General features: G+C 45.6%; 1 long non-coding RNA gene across 5 annotated transcripts; it reads right to left on the bottom strand.

The window, feature by feature from the left end:
* Positions 1-2,974: 2,974 nt before the first annotated feature.
* Positions 2,975-10,747, bottom strand: LOC118654683. Of its 5 annotated transcripts, XR_004967021.1 has the most exons (5): positions 10,474-10,747; positions 10,116-10,214; positions 9,165-9,846; positions 7,649-7,738; positions 2,975-4,092 (listed from the first exon to the last, which is right to left on the bottom strand). It is a non-coding gene; the product is annotated as an uncharacterized LOC118654683 (long non-coding RNA). The 5 variants fall into 5 exon arrangements; XR_004967020.1 differs by having other exon boundaries at positions 7,649-9,846; XR_004967022.1 differs by lacking the exon at positions 7,649-7,738.
* Positions 10,748-27,858: the final 17,111 nt, after the last annotated feature.

The following is a 27,858-nucleotide window of genomic DNA, read 5'->3' as shown; positions in this document are numbered from 1 at the left end:
TTATTGATTTCAGAGAGGGAAAGAGAGATAGAAACATCAATAATGAGAGAGAATCATTGATAGGCTGCCTCCTGCACACCCCCTACTGGGGATTGAGCCCACAACTCGGGCATGTGCTCTGACTGAGAATCAAACTGTGACCTCCTAGTTCATAGATCAACACTCAACCACGAGCCACACTGGCCAGACTATACACATATTTTCTTTGAGGATGCCTGATATGAAAAAAAAAAAATGCTAAAAGGGAAAGGGAAGGCAAGTTGTCTAAATAGGTATTTCTAAGTCTTTCTCAAAACACTCCTTTATACAGCACAGCTTGAGATTTAACAATTCCACAAATAATAAAGTGGTTTAACCATATGTAGATAATTGATAATTTACTATTCTGTTTTTTTTAATGTTTTTTATTGTTGAGAGTATTATGGATGTCCCTTACTTTCCCCCTCCACCCATCTCCCACCCCATCCCAGGCCTTCACCTGTCTATTGTCTGTGTCTATGGGCTATGACTAATTTGTACTTCTAAATCCCTTCACGTTTTTCACCCATTCCCCCAACCCTCCTCCCATCTGTCAACCATCAAAATGTTCTCTGTGCCTATAAGTCTGTTATTGTTTTGCCTGGTTGTTTATTTTTATTTTTAGATTCAATTGTTGATAGGTATGTATTTATTACCATTTTATTTCTCCTATCCTTGATATTTTTTTCTTCTTCTTATCAAAGAAGACCCTTTAACATTTCATGTAATACTCCTTTAGCTTTTTCTTGTCTGGGAATCTCTATCTAACCTTCAATTCTAAATGATAGCTCTGCTGGGTAGAGTAATCTTAGTTGTAGGTCATTGCTTTTCATCACTTTGAATATTTCTTGCCACTCCCTTCTTGCCTGCAAAGTTTCTGTTGAGAAATCAGTTCTGACAGTCTTATGGTGCTCCCTTGTAAGTAACTAACTGCTTTTCTCTTGCTGCTCTTAAGATTCTTTCTTTGTCTTTAACCTTTGGAATTTTAATTATGATGTGTCTTGGTGTGGGCCTCTTTGGGTTTATCTTGTTTGGGACTCTCTGTGCTTCCTGGAGTTGTATGTCTATTTCTTTCACCAGGTAAGAGAATTTTTCTGTCATTATTTTTTTCAAATATGTTCTCAATATCTTGTTTCCTCTATTCTCCTTCCAGCACCCTCATAGTACAAATGTTGGTATGCTTGAAGTTGTCCCAGAGGATCCTTACACTATCTTCATATTTTTTTATTATTTTTTATTTTTGCTCTTCTGATTGGGTGTGTTTTGCTTCCTCATATTCCAAATCACTGATTTGATTCTTAGTGGCTGCTATTGTTGGTTCCCTATAAATATTCTTCATTTCTGACTGGTCCTTTTTATGTTGTTGATGTACTCACTAAGTTCCTTGAAGTCCTCACTAAGTTCCTTGAGCATCCTTATAACGGTTGTTTTGAACTCCATATCTAGTAGTAGGTTTGCTTCCAATTCATTTAGTTCTTTTTCTGGATATTTCTTCTATTCTTTCATTTGTGACATATTTCTTTGTATCTGCATTTTGGCTACTTCCCTGTATTTGTTTCTGTGCATTAGGTAGAGCTGCTATGTCTCTTGGAATTGGTGGTGTGGCCTTTTGTAATAGATGTCATGTAGGGCCTAGTGGCTCAGCCTCTCCAGTCACCTGGGCTGGGCACTCCAGGTGCAACCCTGTGGGAGCTGTGTGCACTGTACAACTGTAGTTGAGTCTTTCTTGATATTGACATTGCTGGGAGGTATTGACCACCAGGCCAATCAGTTAAGAGGCTCAGCTGCCACTACAGCAGAAGACCTGCTGTGCAGGACACACCCCTATGGAGTAGGACTTGCTTCAGTGGGGCTTTGGTGTTCACCAAGTCTTCCCCTTGAGTGTGTTACTCGTGGATGTGGTAAGGTTGTAATTGCGTGGTCAAAGCTGACCACCAGGTGCATTTGCACCTCCCTGGAGGTGCAAAGTCAACCACTGCCTATACCCTGCCCAGTGCCCAGCATGAGCTACAAAGCATTCTGGAGATGGCTGTTACTTGTGTTGGGCTTGGAAGAGGCCAAGCAATGAACCAAGGCAAGTACCAGGCCTGGGGCCACTTATTAAGAAGTACAGGGCATCGCCCTAACCGGTTTGGCTCAGTGGATAGAGCATCGGCCTGCGGACTCAAGAGTCCCAGGTTTGATTCCGGTCAAGGGCATGTACCTTGGTTGCAGGCACATCCCCAGTAGGGGGTGTGCAAGAGGTAGCTGATCGATGTTTCTCTCTCATCGATGTTTCTAACTCTCTATCCCTCTCCCTTCCTGTCTGTAAAAAAGTCAATAAAATATATTAAAAAAAAAAAAAAAGAAGTACAGGGCATGCTGAGGCCAGGTGCTGCTTGTTTGAAAGATTTTAGGAAAGTCCAAAGCATGAGGCAAAAGAGGCCAGTTGTATGGAAAAGCCATGGAAATGGCTTGGATGAGCCTGAAAATAGCAAGAGGTAGGGTCTCAGAGAATCACTAGGGTGGAGCAAAAAGTGTGATCCAGATTGATAGAGATTCATATATGCTGCCCTGTCTGCCAGCTGCGTCACAGTGAGGGCTCAGCAAAGAAACAATGGACTCTGCCAGCATTTCTGTCTTAGAGAAAGCTGCCCCTCCAACTCTTGCTCTGATTCCAGGCAAGTTAGTTCCTCCCCCAATATCCCAGGTTCCTTTCAAGCTGCTGCACTAGCGGTGGAGCTCAGAGGGAGTGAGTCCAAGTAAGTCCGTGTGCAGGCCCTTTAAGAGGAACTGCCTGGGACTCCAGCAGCCTCTGTCACTCAGCCACAATCCTTGCTGGTTTTTACAGCCACAAGATGTGAGGACTTCTCTTCCCAGTACTGGAACCCTGGGCTTGGGAGCCTAGTGTGGGGCTGGGACCCCCCCCCCCCCCCCATTCCTCAGGGAAACCTTCACAGCCAAGATATCCCTCCCGATTTTAAAACACCACATGTGGCTGTGGGACCAGCTGGTTCAGAGATTCTGCCCTGTGTCTTCGCCTTTCCTACCAGTCTGGATGTCCTTAGTTGTAGGACTTCCAGTAAGCCAGATTTCTGGTGGCTCTGAATGATGGTTGTTCTGTATTTTAGTTGTAATTTTGATGTGGTTGTGGAAGGTGGCAAGTCCCATGTTTACCTACACTGCCATCTTGATGGAACTCTCTATTCTATTATTGATGTAGCTCTGTCCTACATGACTATTGGATTTTTATTTATTTTTTTTACATTTCCAGTGGTTTTGGCTCAGTAGACATATCAGGTGTTTCTGTTTCCATGCAAGGTGTTTTTCCCCTGCATATTTTGATTAAAAAAATAAAGTAGCTTCCGGTATGTTCCTCCTGGGGGAGGTTTTGGCTTCCATTAACGGACCTATGGGGTTCAGCACTCCCGTTGGGCATTGGGCACGAGTAGGAGGAGGTTCGGGAGGCAGTGTCTCCACTGCGAAAGGTGGGTCTGAGCCTGTTGAGCCCAACACCGAGGATTGGCATCTCCGTGCCGCCCAGACTCCTCTCCGCTGACAGAGTCCACTCAGTCTCACCCCATTGAACCCTCCAGCCTCGGGTGCAAGTGCCGCTCAGGTCCCACAGCCCAGGTCGCAGTGTCCAGAACAGATATGAACTTTGAGGACATGGCCATCGCCTTCTATCAGGAGTGGGGGTTCCTTGATGAGACTCAGAGACTTCTGTGATGTGATGCTGGTAATTTTTACACTTGTAGCATCTCCAGTCCGTGGACTCTGATGATTCACCCACCCTCTTGTCATCTGTGCTGCAGCTGCCAGTGCTGAGCTGTGTGGAGAGTCCTGAGCAATGAACTCCTCGAGCATCCCTAACACCCATTGTTTCACAAAGTGCAGAAAGTGTCTGGAGTCACGAGTTTTACAGACAGCTTCCCCTCAGAGGTATTGACAGTCATCCTGAGGGGGCACCAAGCTGGAGGGCATCCTGGCCCCTTCTCTCCTGGCAGGTAGGCCTGGCTGGCCTCTGATTATTAGGAGATCGTGGTCTTCCTGAGGAGGTCATTAGCACATCATCCCGGAAACTGGGGGAGTGTCCTACAGAGAAGAGAGGAAGAACTGAAAGGCAGGCATGAGGGCAGGAGTGTCCTTGGAGAGCCCTCCCTTTCCCTACTCGCCTCCCCCAGATGTCCCCTGTGTAGGCCACGTGTCCAGGACCAAAATTTCTGCTCCTACTCGACCTGTTCACAGCCTAGCATCACCCCAACACACAGCGCCCTTGGTCAGGATGGCTAGGGCTTGGTGGCTGGGTCAGCAGAGGCACCTGTGTGGTCAAAGCTGCCTCTATGGGGGGCCCCTCCCTTTGGTATTAGGTCCCCAGGGCCTGGGGCAGAGAAGGACAGCGACAAATGGGGCTGCAACATCCCATGCCAAGGTGGGGTGATAACACCAAGGCCTAGAAGCAGAGGCAGCAGGGAACACGGAGCCCAGGGAAGAAAGCGGGGCTGCATACCTCACAGACTGTGGTCTGAATGGGAGCCCCTGGCTGCAGACCTGAGCTGGAGGCCCTGGGAGGCCAGCCCTTGCTCTAACTATGGCTCACGGGGGTGAGTCCTGAGCAGCTGGGAGAAAACCCTCATCTCTGCATGGTGATTTTGACTGCAAAATCATTGTTACCTTGTATTTTGTGCTTTTCTGCAATCTCTGAATCTTCTACCATGAACATATACTCTTGTCAAAGGTAATTGAAGAAAAATTAGGGGAAAACCCCTGAAAGACCTTGAACTACCTCATAGTAAGACAGGGGATGGGCTCTCCAAATATAGGGTGTCCCAAAATTCACGCAACATTTGCAATTGAATTGAATTGCAAGTCTTGGGTGAATTTTGGGACACCCTATACAAATGAAAACTGCATGTGATTGGAGTTCTAGGAGCATTAGGACAAGGCTGTTTTGCACAGTGTCTGGCTCCAGGCCTCCTGAGGACTGTGGGCCCAGAGCCACGCCCACTGTTGGGATTCCTGCCCCTTCCACACTCTCCTAGGACCTATCCCCCAGCCCTCCAGCCACTCAGTGTCTGCACTCACCGTGAAGTTTGAAGCACCCACCTCTTACCACTTGAAATCAAGGGGAAAATTTGGCTTTAAGTCTGGTGCAATGGACCAGACAAGCATCCACTGTATGAAGTCAGCATGCGGAGCAGAGAGAAGGAGATGTGCAGACAGCAGCAAAGGCAGAGAGAGCTCGAGTTCCCAGCAGCTCACCGGGAGAAGGCGAAGGGCAGCCCAGCACTTGGCAGCTCAGGAATCAGAGCAGGTGCATGAGATCAAGTAAGTGCCGCATCCACCGAATAGGACAGTGTAATGGTCACGCATTTACTTTTATGGGGACCTTGTTTTTATGGTGATACTGCTTTGCCATTTACAGGACCAATAATAACTTTTTCTTTTAAAAGAAAGGCAAATGGAAATGGTGAGCCCATTTGAGGGAAAAGATGTAAGTAATCACAGAGGTGATATAAGCAGAGCAACGTCGGAGCGATGGTACAAGGATGAAGACAAAACAAGGCCGTAGCTCAAGGCCTCTGTGGACCAGCAGTCCCAGCTCTGTCATGACTGTGAACTGAGGTTCTGTCTGTCCACTGCTCCTCTCACTGCATCATCCAAGATGTCGCACACCCTTAGCACAGCCCTAATGTCACTCTGGGCTGAATCCTGGCTCGGCAACCTCTATCCAATTATTCAAAATGCTTGAGTGGAGCAATAAATACTTCAAAACATAACACATATCTGAAAGGGGACTTACCTGCAAAAGCCAACAATTTCTGCTCTGACAATGAGCTTGGAATTGGGCAGCAGTTTTTGATTTAGCTGCTCAAAAATAGCTCTTAAGAAAAAAATCTTCCAACTGAGGCTAAGAAAAAAATCTTCCAATGGAGGCCCCACATGTGATAAAGCACAGTGACTGCCAATGAGTTCTGCACTGCACACGGGCATGACCTTCAAGCTGCAGGTTCTCGAGAGGGGGTAGAGCAGTCAGGCAGGGGACTTACTGAGCAGGGACATTTTGGCCCAAGGACCTGTGTGTGTGTCCCGAGGCTCCTGTAAAACTGTACTGTGCTGGAGTACGGCCCAGAGGCTGTGACCATTCATCTCTTCTAAAATCAGAACCCACATTGGCTACTTCACCTTGGGGTCAGCAGGAGGCATCCACTCTGTGTCATCTGGCCTTTAGGTACAGGAGTTTTTTTCTTTTACGTACTGTTTTTTCTGCTTGCTTTGTTTTTTATTTCAGACATGAAGGAGGGTATACGGTGAAGATACTAATAAATGGAAAGGTTCGGAAATCCATAGGGTCGAGAAAAACTGAGAGGCTAGTTAGGAGAGGGTGGCATGTCAGAAGACCAGAATCTTAGACATTTAGACAGAGCTCTACAGCCTACAGCCTAAAGGAGACTTGTCCTTGCTTTTCCTTCTCCAAAAGTGACTCTCTTTGCACCCAATTGCTAAATTGTTATTCCCGGATAACCCAAGAGAGGAAGGAAAAACAAAACAAAACAAAACCACACAATAACAAATGACACCACATTAGCTAAATGTACTTGGAAAATCAGAATCCTCTCCAGCCCAGGAGTGATGGAAACATTACCCATGGCAAAACCAGAATCAGGACTCAGTGAATCATTTATGCTCTGACTCCATTTAATGAATGTGGTGGCACCCTTGTGCCAATGCGTTACTTAGCACATGAGAAAAAGTCTATATTTCTCAGAAAATATTCTCATATGAGGTTTTAAAAAAGTAAAAATAAGTAAATGAAAACAGTGAATTTAAAGGGTAATACATTGCAGCTAACCGGAAATGGAGGCATTCTAATGTCACAAGAAGGACCTCATCTGGGTTCTAATCCTGGCTCTGCCACGGAGCAGCACTGTGCTTACTCAACTTGCTTCCTTTCCTCATTGATGCCTCAATTTCCCTGTCAACAGAAGGGACAGGTGGGGGGTCGGAAATTCTGTGGTTCTGTGATTTCTACAGAGAGGCCATGCGGGACTCATGGTGATTTGACCTCAAGGCTGGGCTGAGACAGGACAATGTGAAGGCCCAGCACCTGGGGCTCAGGCCCCAGCCTAGGGGAAGCCCTGCAGGACAGAGGCCGGAAGTCTCGGGGACCGAACCAGCCCACCACTGGGGCTGCTGATCTCTGGAGAAGGGATCGTGTTTGTGAACCACCCTGGGGTCCAGTGACTCCAGAAGAATGTAGGGAAGACCAAGGTTCCTGTGGTTGAAGACTATGAGTGCTGGTCCAGGTGTCTGGCTCAAGCTTCCTTCCCAAACAAATACATGGTTTTCTAGGTCCTGAAACCTTGAGACAAAACCTGATACTCCTTCTCTGGTGGCTCTAAACCACAGACTCTCTGTCCCCTTAAACAGGCTCATGGCCAGCTGGCTTTTGCCATCCCCCACAGGAGAACCCTGAGGGCAGGACGGAAAGAAACTCTAAATTCTTTCAGTGCTGGTAGGGACCTGCCATCGAGTAGAAGATGCAGGCCCAACAAACTGCTCACTGCTCTAGATGCTACAACTTTCCCCACTTGTGAAGATGCAAGCTTCCTGTTCTGTGTTTAAGTTACTGCTGCTTGCATCAACTCACTTCTTGGGAATAGGATCCTGGGACTTGTATTGATCCATAATTGTGTACTCCTCTTCTTCCTTTATTGTATGTAAGGCATTGAACTTGTCTCTATAAACAGAGGCAAAAGAAAAAACAATCTTGTTTTTACAATAGAACACGTAAATTGACTCACTGGCCCAGGCTGGGACCTGGCTGAGAATGGCCGGCATTTTTCTGGGACTCAGACATCATGGTGCTCATGACTGTCATGATTACGGAGTTGGGAATATGGGGATGGAAGGACGTGACGTGGGTCTGGGAACCCTAAATGTCGACAAGACCTGCTGAAGCATCGAGGGTCAGGCTGTACACCATCTCAGGAGAGCAAACCTTGAACCGTCTGAACCTCAGCTCAGAAATGCGTGGGCCTAGACAAGTCAGACCCTGGTTTTCTGCTGGATTGAGGCAGCTGCTCAGGCTCCTTCAGCCATGAGGCTCATGAGGTCCCACCTAATACGAGGGCTTTTCTGAGAGCTCACCATGAAGTAAGCAGCCCATGAACAGTGATGGTTCACAAACAGCTGGGCCCCTGACCACTGACCTTGCTCTGCTCCCAGCGCCCTTGGCTCAGCATCTGGTCTTCTAGTCTGTGGTGTTCTCCCACAGCCCTGCTGCTTGGCCTTGTGCTACAGTGCTTTCTTGTCTGGCTCTGACCGACCCCCCCACCCCTAGGCACCCAAAATCACGGATGGCAGGCCCTGCAACCTTCCCCGTGCTGGGGACGACTCCACTAGGAGCAGACTCAGGAAGCCTGCCAACTCCCTGGCCTCCTGCAGACACTGTCTAATGTGAAACCATCATCAGATCATCCTCCTCTGTACCAGGCTCTGCTCTTCTAGTTAGCACCTGCCTGACCTCTGTTGGTAATTTTTACCAGCTGCATTATAGAGAGCCAATTTCAGGCCACAGTCATTTCTACACCAAAACTGTAGTGTGGTTTTCCATGTAGACCATTCTTGGTAGGTGGTGAGCCACTTGTAGACGAGCAGAAGACTCCAGGAGAACAGTGAAGCAGCATCGTGACCCCCAGGGGCTGGGCCAGTGCCCCTGTGGTTACTGTGACCATGTCTCTCTGTCCCTCATGGCCAGCCAGTCCCGATCACAAGCAAGGACAGTCCAGCAGCACAACACTGAGGGGTGAAGACCACCATGGACCCACCAGGTGCATCTCGGATTACTTGACATCCAAACCACAAGATTTCCCGCACCAAGCCTCTTCCTCCTGCCTCATTTCTGGCAGCTCCCCCAGACTTGTTGACCAGCATCTCTTAAATACTTCAAGTGAATCCAAATCATTAGCGGGGCATGGATGTCCTCCACAGCTGAGCACCGCCTATGCCAGCCTTCCCTTCTGCCACTGCCGGCACTTCCCTGCACACGGACCACGTCACGCTCCAGCTTCACCTCCCCCACTGGCTAGCCTTGTTAGCAGCAGAATTCTAACTCCCACCACCATGCTGCCTTCTATGCCTCCATGGAGCTCCTCAACACTTACCTGGTGTGCACACAGCTCTGCTCACATCCCATCACACCTCCTGGCTCCTGGCCATCGGGTCATTGGTTCTGTGTGCCTCACAGGTCTGTGTCCTGTTGTCAGAGGGAGGACAACCACAATGCACCCACAACCCTCTCTCCAGCCCATTAAGGGGAAATCAGACACAAAGGGCTGAGCCTGCAATCTGAATTCCTTCTCTAGGTATCTCTGTCATGTTTTTAAATTGAACTTAATTCCAAAAGCAGATTAAGAATTGTCTGGCAATGGGCACTGTCTTTGAAAAGCCAACAAAAGCCAAACACCCCTCCTTGCAGAAAGCTAGAACCATTCCAAGAAACAAGAGAAGGATGCACTGGGCGATGGTCTGTCCCTTGCCCTTGGGACACGAGTGCACCAGGGGGTTCTCTGCCCAGAATGTCGAGGCCTGGGCGTGGAGCTGGAAGCCAGGAGCCCTGTGTGGACAGGTGTCGGTCAGCCCCCGCCCCTTACATGCACCGAGCCTTGTTCTCCGCACTCTCTTCTAGAAGTCTCCGGTTCTGCTTGGCCAACATCTTGATCTGGCTCCTGAACTTACGTTTTTCTTCCTCCAAGGTCTGCCTCACATGGGTGAGCACCTAAAACCCAGATCAGCAATGTCTCACACACCACACGCCCCTGTGACTCCACTGCTGGGAATCTGCTCCTAAAAGAAGAAAAAGGCCACATCATAAAGATGGCCATTTCGGTGTGATCTACACCAGTTGGAAGGACCAACACAGCCAATGACATGGGGATGGCCAAGTGCACTTTGCAATCAGGCAGCCACTACCACGTGTGGCCACTGAGCACTGAACGCACAGCCATTCTGAGCTGAAACGCACCATTAGTGCAACATATACAACAGATTCTGAGGACTTAAACAATGTAAACTATCTCATTAATAAGCTGCCCTGCAGGGGCGGAGGCAGTTACCTGTCTACCTCCTATGGCAGCCTCTCGTTCTCCTGGGCAGCCAGGGCCTTGGCCTCCTGCTCCTACAGCGCTGCCTCCTACTGGAGCTGGTCCTGCTGCCTGAGGAAGGAAACCCACCCGCTAGGAGCCTGCACAGCCTCTGTGAGCAGCTTCTCTGCAGAGCTGAGGGAGGCAGGGATGGGCAGGGGTCTCCTCCAGCCCCAGAGCCAAGTGTCCCTCCTCCCACCTGACCGTTCCCTAGGGCCCCTTCCAGTCCCTGTGAAGCATTGGGTCCAAGGGAAACACAACAGGCCACAGTGAAGGGGTGACAGGAGCCCTGGGGACCCCACCAGTCACCCCACCAATGGCTGGTACTCACCTCAGCCTGACCGCCTGGCTCTCCATCTCTAGGGACCAATGCGGCAGTGTCTCAGGTGGCTGTGCTGGCCCATGAGGGCCTCATCCTGCCCAGACAGGTGGTCATGGGGTGCCCCCAAGCATGCGGGGTCCTGCAGCAGGGCTTCCTGGCTGGCCGTCAAGAGCTTCCTTAGCTCGTGCAGCGCTGCCTCCTGTTGGAGCTGGTCCTGCTGCCTGAGGAGGGAAACCCACCCGCTAGGCCCAGACTCACAGGAGCCTGCACAGCCTCTGTGAGCAGCTTCTCTGCAGAGCTGAGGGAGGCGCGGATGGGCAGGGGTCTCCTCCAGCCCCAGACTCCAGTCCTCCCCTCCGCCCCATGTGTCCCCAGGGTCCGTTCCAGTCCCTGTGAAGCAGCGGGTCCAAGGGAAACATGACAGGCCACAATGAAGGGGGGACAGGAGCCCTGGTGAGCCCACCAATCACCCCGCCAGTGACCGCCATTCACCTCAGCCTGACCGCCTGGCTTTCCATCTCCAGGGACCCACGCAGCAGCGTCTCGGGTGGCTGTGCTGGTCCATGAGGGCCTCGTCCTGCCCTGTCAGTTGGTCATGGGGCACCCCCAAGCATGCAGGGTCCTGCAGCAGGGCCTCCCAGCTGGTGGTCCAGAGCTTCCTTAGCTCGTGCAGTGCCACCTCATGTTGGAGCTGGTCCTGCTGCCTGAGGAAGGAAACCCACCGCTAGGCCCGGACTCATAGGAGCGCCCCCAGGCATGCGGGGTCCTGCATCAGGGCCTCCTGGACTGCAGTCAGCTGCTCCTGCTGCTCCTCTTCAAGCTCCCGCTCCTCGGCCCCCTGCTGATTCTTGGGGCCCAGAATGGAAGGTTCCTCCTGCCCCAGAGGGAAAAGGTGAGGATGCCTCACTGGGTGCAGGTTCTGGGGTGCCACAGACTCCACATGCCTGCACCCCCACAGGCAGTGAGGGGCCAAGAGCAGGGTATTTGCAGACCCCAAAAGAGCAGGGACCTTCAGGGCAGGCAACACCCAGCCATGCTGAGTGTGGTTGTACCTGGATTTAAGGAACTGCGCTGGGCCGGGCCCAGGGCAAGAACGGACCATCACATACTGCTACACTGGGTCCTGTGCCCTCTCCACACACAGGACCTTTAGGGGCAAATGATGCCCGTTCTCTGGATCACATGGTTACACTCTTTTAAAAGCCTGTTGAAAAGAAAAAGAGGAAGTAGCTCTAGCTGGTTTGGCTCACTGGATATAGCGTTAGCCTGTGTACTGAAGGGTCCCCGGGTTCGATTCCAGTCAAGGGCACATGCCCAGGTTGCCTGCTCGGTCCCCAGTGTTGGACATGCAGGACTCATAATCAATGAGTCTCATCATTGCTGTTTCTATTTCTCTCTTCCCTTTCCCTTCCTCTCTGAAATCAATAAAAATGTTTTTGAAAAAAATAAAAAAATAAAAAATAATAAAGTAAGCCCTAGCCAGCTTGGCTCAATGGATAGAGTGTTGGCCTGCAGACTGAAGAGTTGTGGGTTCAACTCCGGTCAAGGGCACATGCCTGGGTGTGCAGGAGGCAACTGATCAATGGTTCTCTCTCATCATTGATGTTTCTATCTCTCTAGCTCTCTCCCTTCCTCTCTGAAATCAATAAAAATATATTAAAAATAAATTTAAAAAATAAAGTAACATGTGTAGTAGCACCTAAAGATTGATCTTAGAAGATTTTTCTGTGCATATAAAAAATAGATTAATTTTATTTCATAAAAGAATGATGGGATTGGAGGAAGAATGAATGGTAATAAGAAGATTTTGATTTGTTTTATTTTCTTTTTTTCTTGATGAAAATTTCTTGAGGTCACAATTGGTAGCTTTTCCCTGCATAGGTTTCTCTGCTATTTTAGATTCAAGTGCAAGTTTGCAATCATTTGCTTAATCATATTTGTAAACAAATTATAGGCAAGTTTTGTACCTATAATACCTGGCTTTCTTTAAACAAATTACATCCGGTCTTATAATTTCATCTGACTAATGTGATTTTCCAAAGTATTCCAGTCATCAGTTCATTCATTTGTGATTTTTTTCAATCAATAACAATGAAAGATAAAAACTCTTTCAACACCTGTCATAAGTACATGCTAGAACAGTGATGGTGAACCTATGACACGCGAACTCAGTTTGGTTGATTTTTCTTTGTTAAATGGCATTTAAATATATAAAATAAATATCAAAAATATAAATCTTTGTTTTACTATGGTTGCAAATATCAAAAAATTTCTAAATGTGACACGGCACCAGAGTTAAGTTAGGGTTTTTCAAAATGCTGACATGCTGAGCTCAAAAGGTTCGCCATGATTGTGCTAGAACATTATATTTGAAACTTTCTTCCCATTAACTTCATTTTGGGGCAAAAGTAACTACTTTCTTGTAGTTATCGTCAATGTTTTTATCTATCACTGCTTACCAGTAATATTAGGCATGAGGTTTTGACTAAGGCACAATATCATATTAATCATCATATGCTTATAATTTTAAAAATTGCTACTCTTTCCTTTAAGACTCAACTCATAGCTCCCTATAGTTGACATACAATCCTATCCTATCTAATAATAGAGAAACATGGCAATTAACCGTAACTTTGCTACCCTTCCCATTGGCTAATCAGTGAGATATGCAAATTAATCACCAGCCAAGATGGCGGTTAACCACCAATAAAGATGGCGGCTAATTTACATACTGCAGGTAGGTTAGGACAGAGCAAGCCGCCATCCAGGCCCCCATGTGCGACCTGGGGGCAGGGGCTCAGGCAAAGCAATTGCCGATCACCTCCCTGGAGCCCTCGCCACCCACCGGAGACACAGGGCCCACTCCCGTGTGTGACCCAGGGGCAGGGGTGAAGGCAAGCGGTGCCAATCACCTCGCCCGAGCCCTCGCTGCCCACCGGAGACAAGGAGCCCACTCCTGGATGCCCCTTCCTGCTTGCAGCAAAGCCCGAGGAGTCTGCGAGCGTCCTACCAGCCTTCCAAAGTGTAATAAAGTGCATTTCTGGTGAGGAGAAGCCCGGGCCGGGGGTGTGTGGGTGCAGACAGGCAAGGGGCCCTCCAAGGGCTGGTGGCTTCAGGCCCAGGCTGCGTGGCCAGGCAACTCGGAGTGCTTGGAACCGGTGCGAGCCAACGTGCCTTAGGCTGGTAGTTCACACTCTCACGGCCAGTGCGGAGCCGCAGGTGTGGCCCACCCCCACATCCTCCTCGTGGGGGTCACGCTCATACCACGTGGCTACCGGCCTCCAGCCTGGCTCCCGCCTGTGGTCAGGGCCGGTGCCAAGCACAGGGGAGGCCAGAGGAAGAACCCCAAACCCTTAGCCAGACGGACCTCGGGCCCTGGAGGGAAGGAGGCCGTAGGAGCCAGGAGAGCCTGAGAAGAGGGAAATCCCAGGAGGAGGCACCTGGAAAGTGCAGTGAATTGCAGGAGAGGGTGGAACAGCCACACACTGGCAAACCCTGCCCACCCCAGGTCAGTGACGCGGGCCCCAAGTGCTCCTGGGCTTTGCCTTGCATCACGGGGGTTATGCTGCCTGTGGGCTGGGCAAGCAAGGGCCACCCCAACCTGTGAAGTTTCGCACAAAGGTGGGGAGGCCACGTTCGGGTGGGTTTGTCAGGCCCAGGGAAGGCGCCTTCGCTCTCTGCGCGAAGACGGTGGCCAAGGGGCCCTCCGGAGGCATGTGGTGACTGAACCCAAGCCAGGCCCGAGTCCCGCTCGCACTGAGAGGCAAGTAACTGGGCACTGCGTCCCAAATGCATGGGAGCACCAGCGGCCTCCTCTCTCCTGCCCTGGAAGGTGGGAGGCCTGGCGGGACTCACAGGTAAAACGCAGACACTGTTGGGTCCCAGACCCCTTTTCTTTGCACACACACACCACCCGTCCTGCCCCCTCCCCACCATTCTGTGAGGCTAAGGTTCCTGAGCCCAGATCCAAAAACTGCAAAGGGAACAATTCTCCCGGTGAGAACATGCAGGCACCTCCTGCCAAGGCAGCCAAGTTTGACAAACAGCGCCTCCTGGGGTGGGGAAAGCAGAGTACCACAGAGCAGCGCCGCCTCCCAGGTACCCCGGGGCAGGTGGCCACCGCGGCTCCCTGCTGGCCCCAACAGCTGGGCGGCGGCCCCTGCGTGTCCGGTGCACCTAGGCCTCGCTGACCTCATGACCCCCAGAGCATGCACCCGCCTCCTGGTCCTAATTGCTTCTCCCCACTCCACACACACACACACACATGCATCTGCAAAGCCAGGAACAAGGCCCAGGCGGCTGCATCCACGCCCTTGCTGGCAAAAGTCACACTCCAAGTGGCCGGCTGTGTGAGGGGCAGTGGACACTCACTCACTCACTCTCTCCCTGGAAAATCCCGGGCGCACCTCGGCTCCTGCAACGTGCAGAATTAGAAATTGAACCATTTATTGTCTCCTAACTTTTCTCTGGTTTCTTTGGTCACTCACTGTGGCTGCCCCCACTGTTCTGAGTGGGCCCTGGGGGCTCCTCAGCCAGACCTCAAATCCCCAAATCAAACACTCGCTTTCAGAAAGCCGGGCTTCTCTCAACGCACCCCGCAACCTAAAAGGTTGCCCCTCCGTGAAAAGCTCGGAGGAGCACCGAGCTGGGAAAGGACAGCTGGTGCGTGGCGCGGTCCCTGGGACCTGAAAAGGTGCAGGAAAAAAAAATTTTTTTAACACATTTCAATTTCAAGAAGTAAAAACAAAACCAAGAAAGAAAACCTACACTTTCGAAGCCTGAACATCCACAGGGACCTCAGCGCGATCCCGAGCCGCCGCCCGCCCCAGCGCAGGATCCGGGCCTACCATCTGTGACCGGGGGAGATGGGGCAGACACCGCGGGATTGGACGTGCCATCTGCCACCAGGGGAGCGGGCCTAAGCCAGCAGGTGGTTATCTCCCGAGGGGTCCCAGACTGTGAGAGGGCACAGGTTGGGCTGAGGGACGCCCTCCCCACCCCCCACCCCCCGCCAGTGCACAAATTTTTGTGCACTGGGCTTCTAGTATTATATAATAAAGAGTTAATATGCTAATTAGACCAGACAGCAGAATGACCTTCCAGAACAACCGGTGGACAGGGCTACGAGGCAGCCAGGCCACGAGGCAGCAGGGGCCATGAGGACCAAGGCAGCTGGGGCTGCAACAGTCGGGGCTGCAAGAGCTGGGGCAGCCAGGGCTGCGAGGGCCTACCCTTGCATGAATTTTGTGCATCAGGCCTCTAGTATTATATTAATTTCAGGTATACATTAATTTCAAATGTCTAACATAGTGATTAGACATTTATATACCCTATGATGTGATCAACACATTGAGTCTCGTAAACATCTGTCACCTTGCAAAGTTATCACACTATTATTGACTATATTCCCCTTCACCTTTTTTCACTCATCCACCATGCTCCTCTCCTCTGGCAATTCTCAGTTTGCTATCAGTTTCTCTGAGTCTGTTTTGTTTTTGTTTTTTAATTGTTTTATTGCTTAAAGTATTACAAAGAGTATAATATATGTCTACTTTTTTTCCCGCCCTTAACAATCCCCTGGCCTCCCCTACCCCCCAGTGTCTTATGTCCATTGGTTATGCTTACATGCATACATACAAGTCCTTTGGTTGATCTCTTACCTGACCCCCCCCACCCCCCGCCCACCCCTCAACCCTCCCCGGCTTTCCCGCTGTAGTTTGACAGTCTGTTCAAGGAAGCTCTGCCTTTGTATCTATTTTTGATCATAAGTTTATAATGGTCTTTATTATCCATGAGTGAGTGAGATCATGTGGTGTTTTTCCTTCATTGACTGGCTTATTTCACTTAGCATAATGCTCTCCAGTTCCATCCATGCCGTTGCAAATGGTAGGAGTTCCTTCTTTTTTACAGCAGCATAGTATTCCATCCTATAGATGTACCACAGTTTTCTAATCCATTCATCTACTGTGGGCACTTAGGCTGTTTCCAGATCTTAGCTATGGTGAATTGGGCTGCTATGAACATATGGGTGCATATATCCTTTCTGATTGGTGTTTCTGGTTTCTTGGGATATAGTCTTAGAAGTGAGATCACAGGGTCAAATGGGAGTTCCATTTTTAGTTTTTTGAGGAAACTCCATACTGTCTTCCATAGTGGCTGCACCAGTCTGCATTCCCACCAGCAGTGCACGAGTGTTCCTCTTTCTCCACATCCTCTCCAGCACTTGTCCTTTGTGGATTTCTTGATAATAGCCATTCTGACAGGTATGAGATGTTACCTCATTGTTGTTTTGATTTGCATCTCTCAGATGATTAGTGACTTTGAACAAGTTTTCATATGTCTCTTGGCTTTCTGAATGTCCTCTTTTGAAATGTGTCTATTTAGGTCCTTTGCCCATTTTTTGATTGGATTGTTTATCTTCCTTTTGTTAAGTTGTATGAGTTCCCTATAAATTTTGGAGATTAGGCCCTTATCAGATATAACATTGGCAAATATGTTTTCCCAAGCAGTGGGCTTTCTTATTGTTTTGTTGATGGTTTCTTTTGCTGTGCAGAAGCTTTTTATTTTGATGTAGTCCCATTTGTTTATTTTCTCTTTAGTTTCCAATGTCCTAGGAGCTGTATCGGTGAAGAAATTGCTTGGGCATATGTCTGAGATTTTGTTGCCTTTGGATTCTTCTAGTATTTTTATGGTTTCCCGTCATACATTTAAGTCCTTTATCCATTTTTAGTTTATTTTTGTGTATGGTGTAAGTTGGTGGTCTAGTGTCATTTTCTTGCATGCATCTGTCCAATTTTCCCAAAACCATTTATTGAAGAGACTATCTTGACTCCATTGTATGTTCTTGCCTCCTTTGTCAAATATTAATTGAGCATATTGGTTCAGGCCGATTTCTGGGCTTTCTATTCCATTCCATTGATCTATATGTGTGTTCTTGTGCCAATACCAGGCAGTTTTGAGAACAGTGGCTTTGTAATAGAGCTTGATATCTGGTATTGAGATCCCACCTACTTTATTCTTTCTCAGGATCACTGCATTTATTCGGGGACTTTTTTCATTCCCGATGAATTTTTGGAGAGTTCGTTCTAGGCCTGTGAAATATGTTGTTGGTATTTTAATGGGAAGTGCGTTGAATTTATAGATTGCTTTGGGTAGTATGGACATTTTAATGATGTTTATTCTACAAATCCAAGAACATGGTATGTTCTTCCACCTGTTTATGTATTCCTCTATCTCTTTTATCAACTTCCTGTACTTTTCTGAGTAGAGGTCTTTTACCTCCTTAGTTAAGTTTATTCCTAGGTAGCTTAATTTTTTTTGTTGCAATGGTAAATGGGATTGTTTTTTTAGTCTCTCTTTCTGAAAGTTCACTATTGGTGTATTGAAATGCCATAGATTTCTTGGCGTTAATTTTGTATCCCGCTATATTGCCGAATTCATTTTTTAAGTCTAATAGTTTTTTGATGGAGTCTTTAGGGTTTTTTATGTATAATATCATGCCATATGCAAATAAGGACAGTTTTACTTCTTCTTTTCCAATTTGGATGCCTTTTGTTTCTTCTTCTTGTCTAATTGCAATGGCTAATACTTCCAGTACTATATCGAACAGGAGTGGTGAGAGTGGGCATCCCTGTCTTGTTCCTGTTCTTAGGGGAAATGGTGTTAGTTTTGCCCATTGAATATGATGTTGGCTGTGGGTTTGTCATATATGGCTTTTATTATGTTGAGGTATGATCCTTCTATTCCCACGTTGCTGAGAGTTTTTATCAAAAATTGGTGTTGGATTTTGTCAAGTGCTTTTTCTGCATCAATTGATATGACTATGTGGTTTTTTTTCTTTCAATTTGTTTATGTGATGTATCACATTTACTGATTTTCGGATATTGTACCATCCTTGCATCCCTGGGATAAATCCTACTTGGTCATGGTGTATGATCTCTCTGATGTACTGCTGGATCCGATTTGCTAGCATTTTGTTGAGGATTTTGGCATCTATGTTCATGAGGGATATTAGCCTGTAATTCTCTTTCATTGTGTTGTCTTTACCTGGTTTTGGTATTAGGGTGATGCAGGTTTCATAGAATGAGCTTGGAAGTGTTCCTTCCTCTTGGATTTTTTGTAGTAGCCTGAGCAGGATAGGTTTTAGTTCTTCCTTGAATGTTTGGTAAAACTCCCCTTTGAAGCCATCTGGTCCTGGGCTTTTGTTTGCTGGAAGCTTTTTGATGACTGCTTCAATTTCTTCCATAGTTATTGGCCTGTTGAGATTTTTAGATTCTTCCTGATTGAGTTTTGGAATGTTGCATTTTTCTAGGAATATGTCCATTTCCTCCAGGTTGTCTAATTTGTTGGAGTAGAGTTGTCCATAGTATTGTTTAACAATCATTTGTATTTCTGTGGGATCTGTTGTTATTTCACCTCTATCATTTCTGATTTTGTTTATTTGGGTCCTCTCTCTTTGCTTCTCGGTGAGCCTGCCTAGAGGTTCATCAATCTTGTTTATCCTTTCAAAGAACCAGCTCTTGGTTTCATTGATTTTATGTATTTTTTTGTCTCTATGTCATTTATTTCTGCTCTAATCTTTATTATCTCCTTCCTTCTGCTCACTCTGGGGTTTTCTTGTTGCTCTCTTTCTAATTCTTTGAGTTGCAGAGTTAGATGATTTACTACCATTTTTTCTTGTTTTTTGTGATAGGCCTTAGAGCTATAACCTTCCCTCTCAGGATTGCTTTCATTGTGTCCCATAGGTTTTGGATTGTTGTGTTTTCATTGTCATTAGTTTCCAGGATGTTTTTAATTTCTTCTTTGATCTCATTGGTAACCCAATTAATATTTAATAACATGCTATTCAGCTTCCAAGTGTTTGAGTATTTTGGGTTGTTTTTATTGTAGTTTATTTCTAATATTATGCCATTGTGGTCTGAGAAGATGCTTGGTATGATTTCAATCTTCTTGAATTTGGGGAGACTTTGTTTGTGACCCAATATGTGGTCTATTTTTGAATATGTCCCAAGAGCCCTTGAGAAGAATGTATATTCCGTGGCTTTCAGGTGAAGTGTTCTGAAGATGTCAATTAAGTCCATCTGATCTAGTGAGTCATTTAAGATTGCTGTTTCTTTGCTTATTCTTTGTCTAGAGGATTTATCCAGTGATGTAAGTGGTGTATTAAAGTCCCCTACTATGATTGTATTGTTGTCGATCTCTCCTTTGATATCTTCCAGGAGTTTTTTTTATGTATTTGGGTGCTCCTGCATTGGGTGCATATATGTTTATCAGGGTTATATCTTCTTGTTGTATTGATCCCTTTAGTATTATGAAGTGGCCTTCCTTATCTCTTGTTATGGCCTTCACTTTGAAGTCTGATTTGTCCGATATAAGTATTGCTACCCCAGCTTTCTTTTCCTTTCCGTTTGCCTGAAAGATGTTTTTCCATCCCTTCACTTTCAGTCTGTGTGAGTCCCTTCTAATGAGGTGGGTCTCTTGTAGACAGCAGATGTATGGGTCATTTTTTTTATCCATTTAGCAACTCTATGTCTTTTGGTTGGAGCATTTAGTCCATTTAGGTTTAAAGTTATTATTGAAAGGTACTTATTTGTAGCCATTTCTTTTTTTGTGTGGCTGTTTGCTTTCTGAGCTTTTTATTTCCTCTTTTTACACCAGTCCCTTTAGCATTTCTTGCATTGCTGGCTTGATGGTGATATACTGACTTAGCCTTTTTTTTCTGTGACGCTTATTTCCCCTTCAATTTTGAATGATAGCCTTGCTGGATAGCGTATTCTTGGATTCAGTCCTTTGCTTTGCATCACGTTGTAAATTTCTGTCCATTCTTTTCTGGCCTGATGTGTTTCTGTTGAGAAATCTTTTGATAATCTAATGGGAGATCCCTTGAATGTAACTTTCTGTCTCTCTCTTGCAGCCTTTAAGATTCTCTCTTTGTCCTGCACATTTGCCACTGTAATTATGATGTGTCTTGGTGTGGGTCTCTTCAGGTTCACCTTGTTTGGGACTCTCTGTCCTTGTGTGATTTTTTTCTTCCCCACCTCTGGGAAGTTTTCTGATATTATTTCTTCAAATAGGTTCTCTAACCCTTGTTCCTCTTTCTGTTGTTTTGGCACCCCTATTATTCGCATGTTATTTTGTTTCATGTTGTCCCATAGCTCCCTTAGGCTCTCCTCCTTTTAATTTTTTTCTCCAACTGCTGTTCAGTTTGGGTGTGTTTTGTTTCCCTTTCTTCTAATTCGCTAATTCAATCCTCAGCTTCTCCTAGTCTACTGTTGAAACTTTCAATGGTGTTTTTTCTTGCGGCTATATCACTCTTCATTTCTTCTTGATTCTTACCTAATTTATTGATTTTTCCATCTGTTTCTTCTTGCTTCTTGCATAAGTTGTTGATTTTTTCCTCCATCCGGTTTATGCACTCTAGGACCCTTAATCTGAATTCTTTTTCTGTCATGTTGCATGCTTCTGTATCACTTAGCTGCTTTTCTGGTGAGTCCTCCTTTTCTTTCCTTTGGGGGTTTCTTTGTCTATCCATGTTTGGTCGTACCGCCATATATAGATATTGAGTCATTCAGTGGCTGCTCCTTGGGTGGCAGTGGCTCCTCGGGCTGTGGTTGCTCCTCGGGCAGTTGTGGTAGCAGCTGCTCCTCAGTTGGTAGCAGCTCCTCTGGTGGGTGCTGTTCACAGTTGTGGTGGCTCCTCTGGCTGGTGGAGGGAGGCTTCACACACAGCTGCTGTTCCTCAGACAGAGGATGTGGTGATCAGGAGGTTGCTGTTCCCTCCGCTCCGTGCCCCAGCTCATCGTGGAAGCCGCTGCGACCCGGCCATCCGAATGGCCGCTCTCCGTCCGTCCACACCCTCCACTCACTGTCAGCGGGCTCGTGGCTGCTGCTCTGCCTCGAAGGTGCCCACATCACCAGGCTCTCTGAGTCTATTTTTGCTTTGTTTTGTTTTGTTTGTTCTTTAGATTTCACATACAAGTGAAATGCAGTATTTGTCTTTCTCTGCCTCTTAATCACTTTTCACAGTTTGTAATTGTTAATTATGTAATTATTTTATTATTGTCTGGCTCCACTCCCCACCACCACCACTATAAGCACTTTGAAATCCAGGACTGTCTGTTTTTATATCTTCAGCCCCTGACATGTTTTCTGATACTTAATAAGTCAAAAAATAACTTCAATATTATATCATTCCTGAATTTTTTTCCTAATATGTTCAACCACCTCTCCTCATCATACTAAGCTTAGTCTCACAGAGGGATTGGAGTGCTGCACAGAGCTGCAACCTTCAGAGTGCATCTTCCTGGAAGGCTTTTTCCCAAGTCTCAGACAAGTGCTGTGTTGTGCTGCTATGGCGCAGGGGTAACATTCTTATCCCATTCTGTAACCCCACTACTCCAATCTACAACCCCACTGACATAATTGAACATTTTCTGTTCTGTATTTCAATGTAAATTTTCAAGTAACTTGAAGGAGTGACCAGACCTCAGGTTTGACTAGTGTTCTGACATGATTAATATTCATCCTTTCATTCCCAAAAGTGTCCCAGTTTGGACTATAGTTGAACATAATTGTGTTTCAGAACTTTCTAGGACCACTTCTAGCCATTTTTTTTATTACTTTGTAAGTTTTTTGAGGACATGATCAGTTCTCGTTTCTTTTCCTATATCCAGAACTTATCATAGTGTCTGGCAGTCATGGCTGTTCTTGTTTCTTTTTCTTTTTTTTTCTTTTTTTTGATGGCGGTGGTGTTTGTTTTTTGGAGTAGCACAATATATCCAACATGATGAAAGACAAAAACCTACAACCAAAAATACTCCAACCAGCAAGGCCACCATTCATAACTGAAGGTGAGACCAAGATTTCCCCAGACAAGCAAAAGCCGGGCACTACAAGAAATGCCAAAGGGAATTTTTTAATTAATTTTTTAAAATGTTGCCCTGGCTAGTAATCTCAGTGGTTAGCAATGGCCTGAGCACAACAGGGTTGCAGGTTCAATTCCCAGTCAAGGGTACGTATTTGGGTTGCAAGTTTGATCCTGCATGTGGGAGGCAACCAATTGATGTGTCTCTCTCACATCAATTTTTCTCTCTTTCTCCCCCCGCTACCCCCTCCCCCCAAAAAATCCACTCTCTCTAAAAATCAAAGGAAAAAATCATTTGGTAGGGATTTAAAAAAAATAAAAATAATAAAATAAAGTGATTTTAAAAATATTTTTAATTTTGACATTATTGCATGTGTCCCCCTTTCCCCCTTTTCTCACCTTCACTCATCCCTGCCTCACTCTCCCTTGGCCTTCACAAAACTACTTTTTTTATCCATTGGGTATGAATATATGTTGTTCTTTTGCATAAAAAAGATATTCCTGCAATCTTTACCTCAAGAGGTTTGCATTGTAAAACAAAACAAGAACAAAATATACATGACACCTACACACCTACATAGGTTCTAGGACAGACAAAAACAACTTTAAAATTATATTGCTAAAGACTTTGAATAGTAAATCCATGTTTATGTCTGATAAGTCATTTATTTTTCTTCTTTAGGATATTGAGTAGGAAAATTTCATAATAATAACTAGTAATTTCAATGAGGATTTACTATGTTGCGGGATTTTCCTGAGTTTAAATTTGCTATTGTATGTCTATGTGAACATGGTAAAGGTCTTCACACCAATGTGAATCTGGACAGGTAGTAGAGAAGGAGAAAAACATTCTATGCTCCATTAGCTAAGAGAATTCAAACATGTCTTTTACACGTACCTCTCATTTGTCAAGAAAATATATATTTAGTCTTATAAACAGTTGTTTGTTTGTTCTTGTTGTTTTTAATTCTCACCCAAGGATATTTTTTCCATTGATTTTTTTAGAGAGAGTGGAAGGGAGAGAGGGAGAAGAGAGAGAGATTGTTTCTAGAGAGAAACATCAAGTGGTTGCCTTCCGCACTTGCCCCTACTGGGGCTGGGGAACAAACTTGCATCACAGATATGTGCCCTTGACTGGGAATAGAACCCACGATCCTTTGGTGTACAGGCCAATGCTCTAACCAATGAGCAACACTGAGGCTAAACACTTGTTTTAAGTGACTTTGGAGCTTTGAATAAATGCAGGGACAGAAGGAAGAGAAACCAATATGATGGCGGAGGTAAACACCTAAGATTGCTGCCTCGCACAACCACTTCAAAAATACAACTAAAAGACAAAACAGACATCATGCAGAACCACAGGAAGGCTGGATGAGTGGAAATTCTACAACTAGAAGGAAAGAGAAAAGTGCACTGAGACTCAGAGGAGGTGCGGTGTGGAAGTAAAGTGCAGAGGTATGGAGGTGCACGCGGAAAGGGCTAGTAGCTGAAGACACGGTTGTCTTTTCCAATCGGGAGGGAGTCTCAAGCTCCTGACTGCTCTGAACTCCAGTTCCAGGTGAGTCTCTGGGGCCCCAAACTCATACAGGAGAAACTGGACTGTCTGGCATCAGTCAGAACTTGAGGGCGGCTTTCTCTCAGAGGTACTTGCAGCGATTACCAGGACACTGAGAAGCGGGGCCTCTTAGGGTAGGACTGAGGAGCAGCCATAGCTGCTTGCTCCACCCTGTTGATCCCCTGAGACCATGCCCCATCCAAGCTTTGCACAGAGGCTTTTGCATGTGAAAGGCCTGGCCCTTTGCAATCTGAAAATTACCTAACAAACTGCAGCTGGGTCAGAGAAACCCAGAACTTCCAAAATAAGGCCCAAGGCCCCACAGCAGCTTGCATTGCTTCACAGCTGGGCTCCTGCTGGGTAGCCCCAGGCAGAGGCTAAATTAGCACCTCCTTAGAGATCCAAGAGCCAGTGTACCCAGTGGTCAGAGTGGGCCCATCCAGATTACAACTCCTCAGATTCATAAGGGACACACTCAGGGCGCAGACTCAGTGAGCACCAAAGCCCCACTGAAGCAAGTCTTGCCCCAGAAGGGTGTCTCCAGGACAGAAGTTCTCCCACTGTAGACACAGCTGATTCTCACAGCCAGTTGGCCTGGAGGTCAATTCCTCCCAGTGATACCTACAATAATCAAGGCTTAACTACAACAAGACTGTGCACAAAGCCCACAAAGGGATGCACCTAGAGTGTCCACCTGAGGTAATTGGGGAGGCTGAGCCACTGGGCCCTATAGGACACCTAGCACAGAAAGCCACTCTATCAACACAGGGAAGCATAAAAAATGCGGAGACAAAGAAACAGGTCACAAATGACAGAAATGGAGGAAAGCAAACTACAGGATATAGAGTTCAAAACCACATTTCCAAGGTTTTTCAAGAATTTTCTAGAAACCACCAATAAATTTAGTGAGACCCTCAAGAAATCTAGTGAGACCCTCGAGGTTATGAAAAAGGACCAACTAGAAATTAAGTATACACTGACTGAAATAAAGAATATTATACAGAGTTCCAACAGCAGACTAGAGGATCACAAGAATCAGGTCAAAGATTTGAAATACAAAGAAGCAAAAAACACCCAACTGGAAAAACAAAAAGAAAAAAGAATCCAAAAACATGAAGATAGTGTAAGGAGCCTCTGGGACCACTTCAAGTGTACCAACATCCAAATTATAGGGGTGCCAGAAGAAGAGAGAGAGCAAGATATTGAAAACCTATTTGAAGAATTAATGACAGAAAACTTCCCCTTCCTGGTGAAAGAAATAGACTTACAAGTCCAGGAAGCACAGAGAACCCCAAACAAAAGGAATCCAAAGAGGACCACACCAAGACACATCATAATTAAAATGCCAAGAGCAAAAGACAAAGAGAGAATCTTAAAGGCAGCAATAGAAAAACAATCAGTTACCTACAAGGGAGTACCCATACGACTGTTAGCTGATTTCTCAACAGAAACTATGCAGGCCAGAAGGGAATGGCAAGAAATATTCAAAGTGATGAATACCAAGAACCTAAAACCAAGATTACTTTTTCCAGCAAAGCTATCATTCAGAATTGAAGGTCGGATAAAGAGCTTCACAGATAAGAAAGAGCCAAAGGAGTTCATCACCACCAAACCAGTATTATATGAAATGCTGAAAGGTATCCTTTAAGGAGAGGAAGAAGAAGAAAAAGGTAAAGATACAAATTATGAACAACAAATACACATCTATCAACAAGTGAATCTAAAAATCAAGTAAATAAATAATCTGATGAACAGAATAAACTGGTGAATATAATAGAATCAGTGGCATAGAAAGGGAATAGACTGACTATTCTTGGGGGGCAAGGAGGGTGGGGGGTGCGGGAAGAGACTGGACAAAAATCATGCACCTATGGATGAGGACCGTGGCGGGGGGGGTAAGGGCAGAGGGTAGGGTGGGAACCGGTGGAGGGGAGCTATGGGGGGGAAAAAAGGAACAACTGTAATAATCTGAACAATAAAGATTTAATTAAAAAAATAAAAATAAAAAAGAAGAGGAAGAAAAAAAAGGTAAAGATAAAAATTATGAACAACAAATACATATCTATCAACAAGTGAATCTAAAAATCAAGTGAATAAAAAATCTGATGAACAGAATAAACTGGTGAATATAATAGAATCAGGGGCATAGAAAGGGAGTGGACTGACTATTCTCGGGGGGAAAGGGATGTGGGGGTGCGGGAAGAAACTGGACAAAAATCGTGCACCTATGGATGAGGACAGTGGGGAAGGGGAAGGGCAGAAGGTGGAGTAGGAACTGGGTGGAGGGGAGCTATGTGGGGGGAAAAGAGGAACAACTATAATAACCTGAACAATAAAGATTTTAAAAAATAAAATAAAATAAAATAAAATAAAATAAAATAAAATAAAAAACAAGCAAAAAAATGCAGGGACAGAAATCTCAATGTCCTAAAAATTATTTTAAAGAGAATAAAAATGTAAGTCAGATAGTTAATGTGGAACTTATAAAGGGAATAATCTAAGTGCAATGGGTATCTGTGTTGGCTAATTCATTAAATGAAAATATTGAAGTCATAAGTACTAGTATAATCATTAGAGGAGTTATTATATGCTGTCTGAATGCCAGTTATCAGATGTCAATTCTGTGTGCATATGATGTTTTCAAGTGTGACTCTTCTAAATAAGCATGTAGTTGTCCATATTATTCTTAGAACTATTGGTAACTCTTCTTCTTGTTTGTATAAATAAGATTGAAGTGTAACTGGATTACCCTAGTACGCTGATTATATAGATAGTCTAGTTTTAGATTAGTGAGCACAACTGCTATCTGAAGAGCTTGTCAGTGCTCATAGGTCTATAGCCTTCCATTATGGTTAGTCATCTTCTTTTTTTAACTGAACCCCTAGTGGTGTTTATTGCACCCTTTACATAATTTGAGAACCTACTATGCTCTGTTCACTTTTCTAAACACTTTTCTTACTCATTGTGTGTAATCTTTACCCTGTGAGGTAACTACCAATAGCCTCACTTTACATAAGAGAAAAGTGAGGCTCAAATTGAATGAAAGACTCTGGCCAGGTTAGAACTCAAACCTACCAGGTAGGTGAGAGAAATTTAGAAATAAAATTGTCCCTGATTCTCTTCTGTAATTTATATATTCTTAAATGTTCTAGTTTTTCATGCAAGTTGAGTCAATTTTCTTTCTTTTACAATATAATAAAAACAATTACAACAAATAAAAGAGGCTGTAGATATAATTCATGATTGTGCACAAGCTTCTTTCCTTATCTGGAGCACACCCCTCTATTTGTTACCCTTCTAGCCTGTTTCAATGGCTTGAAAACAATTTTAATGGTTTTCTAATTTCCCCAGTAGATGAGGTCCCTGATATTTTGCATAGAGTAGTGCTGGAAAAGTTGTACTCTTCAAGAGTGGAGCTCAACTATAGCAACAAGGATCTGGTGGCCCTGGCTAGTTTGCTTAGTGGTTAGAGCATCAGCCCATGAACTGAAGAGTCATGGGTTCGATTCCAGTCAAGGGCACGTACCTAAGTTGCAATCGGCAGTCTGCCACTTGTACTTGGCTGGACCAATCATCCTGAAAATGTTGCTTTTATAATGTGACTTGAGTGCATACTTGGGAACTTACAGTAACTCCTGATTGCCATTCTACCAAATTTGGATCCCTTTGCCTGATTTTGTGATATGACCTTTTCTTCCCAACCTAGGATGACCTCCTGCTTATCTTCATACCCTTCATGTTGTACCACCTCTTCAAACAATGTTCTGACTTTTCTGGTCCCAATGATAGTCTCTGAGCTGCTGTACTTATGGTAGTCTCTGTGTTTCTCCCCCTCCCTTCCACTCTCTAAAAATCAATGGAAAAATGGCCTTGGGTGAGGATTAACAAAAAAAAAGTTGTGTTTGTTTTTTTAAAGAAGGAGCTGGTGTGGGATCTAGACAACTTACCTGGCATAAAGGAAGAGAGAGAGAGTCCTT

The sequence above is a fragment of the Myotis myotis genome, unplaced genomic scaffold (genome assembly GCF_014108235.1).
Source record: "Myotis myotis isolate mMyoMyo1 unplaced genomic scaffold, mMyoMyo1.p scaffold_m19_p_4, whole genome shotgun sequence".
Taxonomy (NCBI): domain Eukaryota; kingdom Metazoa; phylum Chordata; class Mammalia; order Chiroptera; family Vespertilionidae; genus Myotis; species Myotis myotis.
The sequence above is the reverse complement of the archived record's forward strand: the minus strand, read 5'-3'. Positions and strand labels throughout refer to the sequence as shown.